Source organism: Tamandua tetradactyla, chromosome 15, assembly GCF_023851605.1.
Source record: "Tamandua tetradactyla isolate mTamTet1 chromosome 15, mTamTet1.pri, whole genome shotgun sequence".
Lineage (NCBI taxonomy): Eukaryota > Metazoa > Chordata > Mammalia > Pilosa > Myrmecophagidae > Tamandua > Tamandua tetradactyla.
The window spans coordinates 53,550,424-53,564,889 of NC_135341.1; positions in this window are offsets into that span (position 1 = coordinate 53,550,424).

A 14,466-nucleotide genomic window follows, 5' to 3' on the forward strand; every position below is an offset into this window, starting at 1 on the left:
ACACACACACACACACACACACACAAACTTCCCCAGGGCACTTTGCTACAGGATCACCTGGGCCTTTGTTCACCCAATACATATGGCAAGGGGCTTTAACCGACTGTATGGATTCATCTATGCAAAGGCATAAAATGCAGGTAGCTCTCTTCTGGGTCATTCTCATCACTAATCCCTCCCCTTCTGTCTATTCTCACGTTAGCAGCCCACCTCTACCAGTTATCATTATCTCCATCTACATCTTATTTCAAGATACCTCTCTGGTGGTTACTCATGCGGCTTGGATGATGGCCTTGCAATAAACAAGAACGGAAAAAAAATCATCCACAAAAGGGGAGTTTATTCAAATGCTTTCTATCTGAGAAACTCAATTATCTTCTCTGAACTCAGTTTCTTGGTCTGTCTGAAAATGAATCAATACATGGATGAACAATAGCATTGTAATTGGGACTTGGATAATAAAAATAACATTTGATGATCACTTACTCTGAGTTAAGTATTTTATATAATTTACCCCTGTGACTCTTCCCAATAGCCTACAGGAGCATAGGAAATCTCATCCCAACAAATACAGATGGGAAAACTGAGGCTTGGAGAGGCTAAGTACCATGCCCAAGGAATACTCAGACTGCGGGTGGCAGAACATGAATTCTACTGACCACAGAATTCAATCCTTCAATGTTAGACTGCTAATAAACTGATAATTGTCCTGAGCCATTGTCTTTAACCCCCTCCACCTCCCCGCACCAAGGCACAGATGCCTTCTTAAGAGTTTGTCTGAAGATTCTCAGCAACAACAGGAACAGAATACAAGCTGTGTCCCTGGCCAAAGACAAAATTTGGGACAGGTTGTAAACAAATTCTAGGACTAAGGTGGGCATGCTCCTAACTTGCAAGGGTTATTCCAAAACACAGGAAGGTCAAACAAGGCAATTTCCAAGAAAAGAGGAAGTCATCTGTGAAATATCAGAAAAAATTAAAGCAAATGCCAGAGTGAATTGGTGATGTAAGGTACCTACTCCCAACTTCCTTCTGCAGGGGCACTGCTTTTCCTCTTACCTCCACTTACACAAAACCGTATTTTCACATGTAGATCTTTTGATCCTCAATTCCACCACCACCATCTTCTTTTTTAAAAATATGCTTCTCGGGGGGTGAGGGGGTGTTATGTGCAAAGGTAGTTCAGTGTACAATTCTCGCCTGCCATGCAGGAGACCCGGGTTCAATTCCCGGCCCACGCACTTTCCAAACAAACAAATGAACAAGCAAACAAATGAAAAACTAAACAAACAAAAAAATTCAACAAATTGTGCTGTAATAAGGGGGGATACTCACATGGAAAAAGAATGAAATGTGACCCCCGCCATACAGCATACAAAAAAAAATATGCTTTTAGGAGAATCATACTCTCATATTTCTACATTCAGTTCAATGCAGCTATGTAAGGAAGCTGAAAGCTTGACTCCCACCTATGTTCACAGCTTGGGAGGAAGGCAGGCAGCCTGCTGGCACAGCCATCTGCTACATCTGGTCCCTCTGAATTCCCACCTGGACTGTCAGCTGAGGTTTTGGCTCAGTCCAGCCTGGACCACTCCCTCTGACCCTCAAGTCCTTAGATCAAGGTCTCTTCTTGATCCGATGTGCTATGATGTAGACTCTTTTCAAAAACCAAGGTTGTCCAATAGCCTTGATTTTTCCTTTTCTTCTCTACAGGGCTCTCTGGGGATTTCCTCATCTGAAGTGCAGTTCTGAGTACTTCTTACTCTCTCAAGTCTTCATTGCACTTGTAGCTGCAACCCAGGGCATTCTGCCAGCCTATGGTCTGAGGCTCTAAATTCTCCTTCTGAAGTTGAGGTTTCCCCTGTGACCATACCAGCTTATGTTTTCCTGACTTTCTGGAACACCAGGACAACTTTCTATTGTGCTTTCCATTATTTGCATCCCACTGAATAGCCCAACTAGGTTGATCAGACTTGGAATCAAATATCAGTTCCCTAATATTTCAGGGGATAATAATAATAAAAAGAAAAGCAATGGTAGTGAATATTTATTCATTAAGTGCCATACAAGTAGCTAAAACATTACACACATTAACTCGAATCTTCACAGAAAAAATGAGGTTCAGAGAGATTGAGAAACTTAACACAGACCGCAAAACCAGTAAATGAGGGAGCTGGAAACCTAAACCAAGTCTGACTTCAAATTTTCAAATACAAATAATATAGTTATAGAATGTTAAGAAAAAAAAAAACTTTCGGCCCTTCTCTCCACTCTATCCCTCAAAAGAGAATATCACCTACCACCTAAGTTTTGTTTTACTAGTCTTAGAGGGTTCTCTTCACACTAAGCTAATCAGCTTCCCAGAATTTAATTCAACCCAGGAAGCCAACAACAAAACATGTTTCTTACTGTTATCATTTGTGTCAGGCCATACTAAAAGTAACTGCTTCTATATCAGGATTCCAAACAAGATCATACACTACTCAAGAAAAGCCTGCAGGGTGGGCCACGGTGGCTCAGCAGGCAGGAATGCTTGCCTGCGATGCCAGAGGACCCGGATTTGATTCCCGGTGCCTGCCCATGTTTAAAAAGAAAAGCCTTCATACTCACAAGGACTAGCTTAAAAAGGCTCAATAATGGTTTGTTGACCTTGCTACAACTGCAAGCCCAATGCTATGTCATGCTTCTTGGGACTTCAGATACATGGTTCACTTCCTTCTTGAAACCAGGAAAGGGTTAAGGATGTCTTGGATGCCTCTGACAACTGTAAATTATGCCCTTCATCAGAAAAGTCAACTTTACCCTCACCTATAGCCTGGATTCTTCCTATGAGAGACCAATGATCTCCAATTTGAGGGTAGAGGGAAGACTCACATTTGCAGAAGGTCTATCTGATGCCAGGGGTTTTGCTCATCTAGTAATTCACATGGGATTACACCTGAACCACCTGGCTCTATGCAAGAACTCCTGATGTCAAGTAGAAAATGGCCCATGAGTGGAAAAACCATAAAAAGTATTGTAATCTGATGAGTTTGGGAATGAAGTCATTGTTACTGTGAGCCATTCTTGATCCCATTGGCTATTCCCTTCTAGTTAGACATCAGATCCCTGATCAGTAGGGCAGGGGAACAGTAGGTAAGGAAGCCATGTCAATGCACAAACAGGATAGGAGGGGAAAATTTCAACAAGGTCCATAAGAATAGATTGCCTTGGTGAGCCAACTCTACTCAAACTTTATTTGGGTCCTGAAGAGAGGCTTGCAATTTCTCCTCTTGGCCTATGTAGCAAAGGCCCCCTATGGAGTACAGGCTTGAGGGTTCAGTGTAAGGACACCAACATGTTTTTTTTTGCATGGGTAGGCACCGGAAATTGAACCTGTGTCTCCAGCATGGCAGGTGAGATCTCTGCCTGCTGAGCCACTGTAGCTCACCCAACACCAACAGGTTTTAATCCTATATTGCACCATTTAGAAGGGAAGTCAAGTTCCCCATCACTCCTAAAATGGTAATTCTGGGACTTCTCAAGGGCTTACAGGCCGAGATAAAGGTTCACTCACAAGATCAGAGATATCTCTAGGGTAAAAGGATAAAAAGCAGATTCTGCTTCTTGTGAGTCTAGAATCAATGTAAAGGAGGAAAAAAAGGTGGTCATTGAAATGATTGGCATCTTGTTTCTTCTTCAAATATATTTTCCCCTCTTTGAAATCTCCAACCGCTTTATATTGATCAAATCTAACTGTCTTATATTACAAATAAGAGGACTGAATATCTAAGGGATTGAGCCTGCCTATCACATGGCTCAATCACATTCTCAGCGGAGGCTGGAACCAGGCCTTCTGATTCCCAATCCCAAGCTCCTTCCTCTGTGTCATGAGCCTGCTTTCAACATGAATATCAAACTGTTTGGAAGGAAGCAGATAGCAAACTGCAATCTGCTGAAGTAGAAATTAATCAATCATTTGGAGAGAGGGGCTGTGCAGGGTCCCTAAGCAAGGCTTTGCCTCTCAACCCCAGGCCCATATGCCACTTCCCTTAGCCAGGGCAGCTCCTGGACTGCTGGGTATCCTTCTGCTCGAGACATTGAGCAAACTAGGTCAAATACAACCTTTCTTAAGCTTTTGAAGGTCATCTCAATGCTCAGCATTTTTGTATCTTTTCAAACAAATAATGAAAATGGAGATTTCTCAATATGGCCTAGCTGGGCTGATTCCCTGGAAACTACATTCACACCGAGCCACGTATTGCCAGCATATGTTTCTCCTTGTAGAGTAGATGCCAAATTGAGATTACATTAGAGAATAAATTTTCATAAAGAATTAAGGACAACAAGCAATAAGTAATTAGAAAAAAACATGCTAGGGAGAATTTCTGTTCACAACAGCCACACATAATATAGAAGTTTAAGGAGCATAGTGAAATGCTATAGGGTCCTTAAAACTACTAAAGAAAACCAGGCACTCACCCTGAAGATAGAATTACTCATTATTGATGGATAAAAGTAAAATAATGTACAAACATCAATTCTTCCAAGATCATTTAATATATATTTAACAGAATCAAAACCAAAAAATTCTGATTTTATTTGTAGTAGGCAAAATAGTAGTCTCCCCTAAAGATGTCCATGTCTAAATCCCCAGAACCTATGAATATGAAGCCATACATGACAAAGGGACTTTGCAGATATAGTTAAGAGCTCAGATAGAATATAAATAGGGAGATTCTCTTGGATTATTTGGGTGTGCCCAATTTAATAAAATCAGGAACCTTTCCTGCCTGTATGTAGTCAGAGGGAGATGTGACAATGGAAGAATGGTCAGAAAGATTAAACATTACTGGCTTTGAAGATGAAGGAAAGGAGCACAGGCCAAGGAATGCAGGCAGCCTCTAGAAGCTAGAAAAGGCAAAGAAATAGATTCTGTCCTTAGAACTTCCAGAAAGGAGGCAGTAATATTTTCAAACATTACAAAATGTGTCCACAAAAAGCTAAATATGGTTAAATATGTGCAGGAATTAAAACTTTCCAAGCTTTAATTGATGGGGAAAAAATCTCAGATTTAATATTATTAAATATTTATATGTATCTTTTAAAACAACACAAAATTAAGAGGAAAACAAGGGACCAAAATGCTTGTAAAAGAAAGATGAAGTGTTAATATCTACATGATATAAAATGCACAATTTACATATAAAAATATGGTGCTTAATAAATGAATGAACAAGGAATATGATCTGCTCATCTATGCAGGAGGACCTGAAGTTAGTAAACAAGCATGCAAAAACACTCTACCTTGCTGTGATCAAAAAAAAAAAAAAATTAAAATATTCATTAAGTACCATTTTACACAGATTACATTAGCAAAAATAATGATAATACTCAAGGCTAACCAGGTTCTGATAAAGTTGATATATTTATACACTGTTAACTGCAAATTAAATAGATTCCAAATGTAAAGTAATTTAACTATACATATCAAAAGCCATGAAATATTAACTTAACCACTCTCTGTTGGCTAGATATTTAAGTTGTCCTTAGCTTTTTGCTATTATAAATGAGTATCTTTATTCAAAGAATTCTCTCTCTCTTTTGGGTTATTTCCTTAGGATAAATTCCCAATAATGGAATCACTAGATCCAAGAATATTGATATTTTATGGGAAGAATATTAATATTTGTAGCTAATAAAATGCTAAGGAAATAATCCAGAGGACAGGAAAAATTCTTTGTATGAAGATATTCACTTATAATAGTAAAAACTAAGGACAACTTAAATATCCAACAGAGAACGTGCACACTAAAAATTCATTGAAATGACAAATATGAAGGCTACATAACAACATGGAAAATGTTTTACAAAGTGTTGAATTAAAGCTGAGAAATATTACATTGAACCATAAAAAAAATGGTCAAACATTGAAAATGTCATATCGTTGAACCAAATAACTCTGTCAGATACAGGTGGATAAAAATAAAATCTTCCTGTGTACCAGACAGAAAGAGTAAAACAGTTGATGGATGGTAGTATTAAGGATTAATTTTTAACCACTGTTATTTTTCTTGCTGTCATAATTTTATTTGTAAAATAAATTCTAATGTTAAAAAATTAAAGACACGGTTGCTATATGGAAAAAGATATGAAATACACTGAAGGATATAATTACATTATCTCTTCATCCAATTTAAAATTCTCCCTGCAATTCTCCAACTGGAGTAAGAATTTGTTTAGCACAGAACCATTCAAAATGTGAACTACTTAGTAATAAGATAACAAAGCAGAATGGTTAAGAACCAAGTTCTGAAGTCAAACCCCATTTATTACACGTGAGACATCGGGAAAATTACCTAATTCATTTAACCTCGGTTCTCTTATCTGTAAAATGGGGACATTAATGATATTTATGTCAAAACTATCACAAAGACTGATTGAACAATGAATATTAGATACTTAGAGTGTTTGGCAAGATAAATTAGTATTCAATAAATATGAACAAGTATATCATTATCAACGAAACATAAAAAGTACAGATCTCGAAATGGACAATGAACAGTTAGAAAACAATGTTTACAGAAGAGTACTTCCACATAATTCAGGTTGGAAATGGTTCTAATTTATGTAGAAATTTCTTTGATCTTGTCTAAAAAAATACTCTTCATCAAAGCATAACAGTTCACCTGTGGTATGTGTAGTCACATACTTTATGTTTTATGTTGTAGAATATGGATCTTTAGTGACAAGTGTAAATGTAAATTAGAAACAAGGCCTTTTTCCTTATATAATGTATAAAACAAGAAGATCAAGTAGCCTCAGATGTAAAGTACAAAGGAGTGTGAACTTGCATGCAGGGCACAGCCCCCGAACAATCCTTCCATGACCGTGATGAGGTCAGTTTCTTCACAGCTAATATTTACTTCTCTTCCTAGCCTTTCCCAAAGCTCACCAAATAGATTCATCATATATGAAGAGTGAAGACAAGATTTGATCATTAACATCATGGCAATGTATCAGCAACATGGAATTCCCAGAACTAGAAAAGAGTTAAGAGGTCCAGTGATACCTGCCATAGAAATGCCCCTTATGCTTCGATGTTGTGGGGAAAGAATGAAGCAAGTTCTACCCCTCAGAAAAGGGGGATGGTATTTTTGATCCCTGTATGAATACAGCTTTTCAGATCTCAGTATTATATCACAAACAGTTGCAAGCTCTATTGTAAGTACTTTTTACTAACAGTAGTATCATATCTAAATTTGCAAATAATTTACTTTTTCCATAAATATGCATAATCTCCATTCTGATCTCAATATCACTCCCACACATTATAATGCGTCCTACTTCAAAGAACAAGATAACTGATGGAGCAGAAATTGCAGTAGAGGCCTATCTTACACATAATAATGGTCATCATGGGTACCTAAGTGAAGGGAAAATGTGGAGAATGCACCAAAAGTGAGGGAGAAAGAAACCCAAACTCTGAAGTGTCACTATACTTACAGATAATTCTATAATAGCAGATGAAGTCAACCTTGCCTGGATTACAACTTGTATTAGGTACGCTCTATGTACTGAGTACTTCCCCTTTATTTTAAACCTCTACTACACTGTGAGGTAGGCCTTATTATCTTCATGTTTTCAGATGACTAAACTTGGCTTTAGAGTATTGAGTGACTTAACTAAGGCCAGAGAACAAGTAGCAGAAATGGGACCAGAATGAAGTCCATGAGCAAGTAGTAGAAATCAGACCAGAATGAAGTCTATGCCCGCTGTCCTCTCAACTAGCTAATTTATCTCATCAATACCTACTGTAAGTTAAAACCTAGTTATGTCAAAACCCTCATGGCCCATCACATCCTCCAGAGTCCTAAATAAGTTCTGTGTTGCACGTAGGAATTTTACTAACAAAACAGACAGCCCATCTTTTACTCATGGATGTCAATTCAAACTGCCAATTAATGAAGTCTGTGGTATGGAGAAAGCTTAGTTTGTCTTCTATTTTCTGAGGACACTGGCACATCTTCCAGATCTACTATATACATTGATTTACAGCCAAGAAATATCACTGGTAATTTCCATTTCTGCTACTTGTTCTGTGGCCTTAGTCAAGTCACTCAATACTCTAAAGCCAAGTTTGGTCATCTGAAAACATGAAGATAACAAGGCCTATTATTGGTGATTCTAACACAATGTTTTCCATAAGATCAAGGAAACCAAAGTATCAAGGGTGACAAACAGGTAACCCAATATTATGGCAGTACTCCTTCCTTATATTGATTCATCTTGATTTTGCTTCCTATTTACAATGGTTCAGCCCATGTCCCTCCCTCACAAACAGTGCCATGGATGAAAATAAATTTTGTCCTTTCCTTTGGTGAACAACTTTTCTGGCAAAACGAGGCTGGAGCCCATGTGGGTATCCTTCTTCAAACCAAACTAGGAAGAGTAGGGAAGGCATGTTCACCACGCTATTACCACATACTCCTGGAAGGTTAGCTAGCTGCCTAACTGAACAGGGCCTGTGAGCTGCTGCTGGAGCTTGGGCCTGATCAGGATTGGCTCATGGACTATTGTAGACCTGAATAAATGTAGTCAAGATCACTATCTTGCTGAAACACTTCTGAGATATCCCCCTCATACTGACCAAGACAACCTCTAGAAATCAGTAACATTGCCACTAGAGAAGCCAATGCTACCCTGGCCAAGCCTGCCTGCCTGCCTGTCTACTTTCCTATCATTCCTACCTTCTTTCCTATCATTCCTTCCTTTTTTCCATCATTCTTTATAAGCCCAAACTGGGCCTAGAAAACTCAAATCTATAAATGTATTCTCTAGGAAGTCACTTTGCATAATCAGAGAAGAAAAAAGAAAAGTATGACAAGATAGTAGATAAAAATGAAACATAAGCCCATCTGACTCCACATTTGTGTTCTTTCCACTCTACTGCACTGCTTCGGAATTTCAAACCCATGAAAATGATTCCCTGGGGAAATCTTTATAAAAATATCTTGACAAAGAGTTGGAAAATGGAAGGCCTAGCCAGAAACTGAAGACCCATCTCTCTTGCACCTGAAATTAGAGCTACTCCTCCAGAAATGCCAGGTTCAGGACAAACTTGTTTACCCAGATCACTTTGTGCAAGTGAACCTGCTTCATGCAAATACCTGAAAGCTGAACAATGTCCTTGCTGAGTCACCAATTGGTTTCTCTTTGATTTCTTGTGGGTAGGGCAAAGTGGTCATAAGATTCTCTGAGCTACTGAAAGTTTGGAGAGCAGACTGTCCATGACTTCAGTTATTCACATCATTTCCACTGCAATACTCCTAATCAGTAAATTACCAAACTATGGTATTTTTTCCTGTGTGACAGTCGATCAATTTGCCTGCCCTTCCTACATCCCTGTTCAGACTCCACTCCAACAGCTTCAGGCCATGTGAGTTCTCTTAGCAATAGAAGATGTAGCCAAGAACAGAGAATAGAACCACTTCAAAGCTAGCCAACCTATTGGCTAGATGGAACTGATGCATTTTCTAGATAACTTGAACTGAGATATATGTACTCTTAAAAGACAGATAATCTGAGGGCACTGCAGCTTGAAAGGCAGACACATACCCAAAGCTGTGTACAAGCCAAAGTTATGGAGATTTGGAAACTGAAAGGCTTGCAGAGAAAGCTGATATACAAGAGAGTATAGCAGACATGCACAGGGAAACAGAAAGAATGCAGCTCCAGAGAAAGAGAAATGGAGAAAGCAGCTGCCTGACAACTCTCTAATACCCTGTAAAGCCCAGCTGCACTGCCTACAAGTGGGTTTCATGAGATTTCCAGGGATCCTGTTTACATAAATTAGCCTAAGTGGGTGTGTTCCTGTGCCTTACAACCAATTGCCTCATCTGATGTAAACATAACATATTTAAAAATAATCTGTTGAGTGCCAGTGAGGCACTATTGTGCTAAGCATTGTAGATACCCAAACGAAGCACTGGTTGACTTTTATTGGAAAACCTAAACTCAGAAATCGGTACATACTTTAGAGCAGGTATATAAAAAGTACTTTGGGAACCTAAAAGAATCAATATGCAATCTGCTTAAGGGAGGAAAGAAATACTTCCCAGAAGAAGTGAGTGGTGTCAGACAGCTAAACTGAAACAATAAGGAAACATTTCCTAGGTAGGCAAAGAGAGCATCCCAGGAAGAGGGAAAAGTATATGATAACAACACATCGGCATAAGCAAGCCTGGCGCCATTTTAGGATAATGTGTCAGGAACGGAAAGGGGAAGGAGAATAGAAAAAGAGGAAGAGGGAAAGTCAGACTTGTCAGGAACAATCGGCATGAGGAGCTTGTTAAGGAGTTGAGATTTATGTTTCACCCAAGTAGGAGAGCACTGCAGAATTTTGAAAAGGAAATAGTATTTTAGAAAGATGACTCTGACCAAAATAAAAGGAAAACTGGAAGGAGACAAGATTGGAATAAGGAACACAAATCAGAGGCTGTTGTATACTTCAAGCAAAAGAATTTCATGACTAAAGCAGGCAAAGTGGGGTTCAAGAGAAGGGTACACATCGAGTTGAAATTAAGGCAGTAGAATCTATAGGACTTAGTGACTAATGTGGTGGGAGATGGAAGAATCAGGACGATACATAGATCTCTAGTGGGGTGACTCGGGAGATGACTGAACCATTACTTAAATGAATAATTCAGGAGGGAGGGGTAAAGGGCATAGTTTAAGTGCGGGGAAGAATGAGTTCAGCTTAAGATATGTCTTCAAGATAGCCATGTGAAGATGATCAGTATCCAGTTGTATATATTTAGTACTCTCAACAAATATTTGATAGGTGCCTATTATATACCAGGCACTCTGCTAGGTCCTCAGATACAATCTAAGTAAAAACAATCACCATTCCCTACCCTCATGAAGCATACAGTCAAATAGGGAAACTATTTTTAATCAAACAATCACATAAATATAGAATTGCAAACTACAACAAGGTCTGGGTAAAGTCGAAACTATGAAAGCATATGAATAGGGAACCACAAATGGTAGGTGAGGGAAACGTCTCTGCAAAAGTAATCTCTGAGCTAGATGTGGAAGGATAAAATGAGGGACTGGGGAAGCAGTCTATGCAAAGGGGAAAGTATAAAGAAGATCTGAGGGCGGGCCACGGTGGCTCAGCAGGTAGGAATGTTTGCCTGCGATGCCAGAGGACCTGGGTTCGTTTCCCGGTGCCTGCCCATGTTAAAAAAAAAAAAAAAGAAGATCTGAGCAGAGAAAGAGATATAGTAGAAAGAATCAGAACAGAGTAAGATGAAGTTGCAGAAGTAGACAAGAGAGGAATTACGTGATAAGGGGTGGGGGCAACTTCTTTGTAAACCAAGTAAAGGACTTTAATTTAGTCAAAGAGTAATATGAGATATTAAAAGGCTTTAAGCAGAGAATAAGATGATAAAAGATCACTTTGCTCTAACATAAAAATGAACTGAAGAGGACAAAGTGCACCAAAAGAAACCAACTAAGAGCCTTTTGCCATAGTAAGGCAAGCGACTATGTTTCAATAGTTGTGTGGAAATAGCGTAAAGTATATGGATTCAAGAGTTACTTGGAAGGTAATGATGAAGGTTAGTAAGGGATATGGCATATGAAACAGAGGGATTTGTCAGGAAAGACAGCTAGATGTTCTGACTTGCATTTGTTGGAGGCCATTCCTGGGATAGGGAACAGAAGAGAAGCACCATGTTAGAAATGAAAATTATGAATTAAGTTTTGGACCTGCTATGTGTGAGAAACCTTAAAGAGAAGTTAGTTAAGAAGTAGGTTATGTGGATCTGGGGATCAGAAGAGACATCTAGGCTGATCTGTAAATGTAAGATCTGTCTCCATATGGGTGGTCACTGAAGCCTTGGGTAAAGGTAAAGTTGCTTGGTGATCAAGTAGAGAGTTATAAATAAAGGCATGGAATGGAGACATTTAATTACATGTTATTGATAAAGATGTGCAAAGGAAACAAAGAAAGAGCCTCTAGAAACACAGAAGGAAAACCAGGAGAGTGGTGTATCACAGAAACCAACTTAAGAGTGTTCCAAAACTAATGGAGTGGTTCACCATGTTGATTTCTGGTGAGAAGTTTCAAGGTTAGGACAGGAAATGTCACTGGATTTAGTGATACAGAGGTCACTGGTGATCTTATGATGAAGTGATGGAGGCAAAGGCTATATTGCAGATAGGAGTGAAAAACAGAGACAGAAAGTAAGAAAATACTCTAGAAAAGGATGTATGTGAAGGAGAGAAGAGAAATAGCACTATAGGTACAGAGAGCAAAGAAGATTTAGGAAAGTTGTTTTTGTTTGTTTTTAATGGGAGAAATTTGTTCTTGTTAAAGTATTACTAAGAAGGATACACAGGAGAGGAAGGATTTAGGATTCAGGAGAGGTAAGGAACAAAAGATAATATATGATTCCTAAAACAAAGGTAGAAGATAGAATCTGGTAAGCCAAGAAATTATCCTTAAATGAATCTTGATCTCGGGAGACTGGTGAATTTAGGATTGGTGTTAAAAGTCATAGTACAAAATTCAAGCATGGGGAATGAGAAAAGAAGAGAGCCAAGGGTAAATACCTGGAGATGTCAATGCTTAAGGAGTGGGAGCTACCTGGGAATCTATACATCCTACATGGAAATACTACCCAGAGGGATCACAGGAGGGACCACACGATGCCTGGAATAATAAAGTCCCTCCTTATCTCGTGTCTGGTTTATCAAAACAGCCTCCTAACCAGTTTCCCAAGTGTTTAATCTCTAGCCCAATGTACTCCAATATCCTACCAGACCTGGAATGAGAGGAACAGATGAGAAGAGAGGTAACAGAGAACAGATGTTTTGATGGGTGAAAGTAATAAATAACCTGGATTTCCATTTACTGCCACTATTTACTTACTATATCTTTGGACAAGCCCTCTTTTTTTTCCATTTCGGCTCTCTTTTCTGTAAAATAAAGGTAACAACATTTCCTTTAACAACTTCATAGAGTTGTCACAAGAAGTACATGAGTTACTGGCTGTTAGAGACTGTTAGAGTATTCTGAACACTTGTAAATCACAACACAAGCATAAGTAATTAATACTAATCTTGAATTACTATTTGCTTTATGATTCATCCTTTCTCAAATAGCTCCACTGGCTCCCTTTCTTGGCTCCCAGCAAGGTAATGGATGGTGCTGTCACCACCAAAAAAACACTGCCCTTCCCTTTTTTAGGTCATTCCAAATCAGAGTCACAATTAAACAAACGCAATGCACTTTACAGGTAGAGCTGGCAAGATGTGCTCTACTTGCTTTTTGGCCCAGTCCTTTAATTGGACTTGGAAGTAAACAGCACCCTATAGGGTGAAAATGAAAGTGTGATTTGGAAAACTAGAGAAAAAAAGGAAACTGCAATGGATTCAGAAAAAAATATATAGCACATTATACAAACTTAAAATAAATGGGTATATATGCAATTTCCCAAGGACATTTAAAGCTTGAGCCTACTTGCTAAGCGGACCCATCAAAGACTATACTCTTATCCTGGACTTTAAGAGTCTTCATGATGTTACCCCAACACTAGCCTCCATTTGCTTCATGCAAATCACTTAAGTCTCCCCAATGCCCACCAATGGGTCCATTTCTGCCTCCACATCTTCCCTCATATGATCTCTTCAATAACCAGCCTTTCAGTATGCTCTGCCTGCCCCCTTGCTATGCCCAGCTCAAGCCTCCCCTTATTCAGAAAGACTGTCTTAACCACTCTTGCTCCCACTGACTTTCTTCACCTCTGATCTTCTCCAGAACTTGTATCTAAACCACAGTTTAGCAGAACACTCTATTATCTACCTGATTCTGCTATTATTTCATGTGCATTGGCCTTTTCTCTGCCTTTTCACTGACAACTGACAATATCAGTAAGCAACTGTTATGTTCTAGATACTTTATTAAATAATCTTAAATAAGATTATTTAAGATGCATACTCCTCCCATTTTACATGTGAGGAAATTAAGTCTCACAGAGCTAAATGGTTTGTCCAAAGTTTGCAGGTGTTTAGGCCTATGTGACTCTTAAATCCACTCCTGTATTTCTCCTTAAGTGGAGCATCTGTCTCTTCGTTTTCCCTGTGATTCCTATCACAGTGCCAGTTACAAAGGTGTTTGTGTATCTGGGAGGGAGATAGGAAGCCCCCAAAGAATGATACTCTATTTCAAAATTCTTTTGCATGCAGAGCATACCAACAATATTCTAGTCCCAGGAGTCATAGTACTAAATCATATTCCTAAAAAGCTTTGAGGGAAATGAGTATTTTTTTTTCCTATTCGCCATTAAACAATACTTTCTTTGCTGATATTTCTAATGATATTTTAATCAGAGCAGACTGCGATTTTCACAACATTTTAAGCAGAACAATACTTTCTGTATCTTAGCACTTTAGCCTACCAGAGTGTTATTTGTGTTA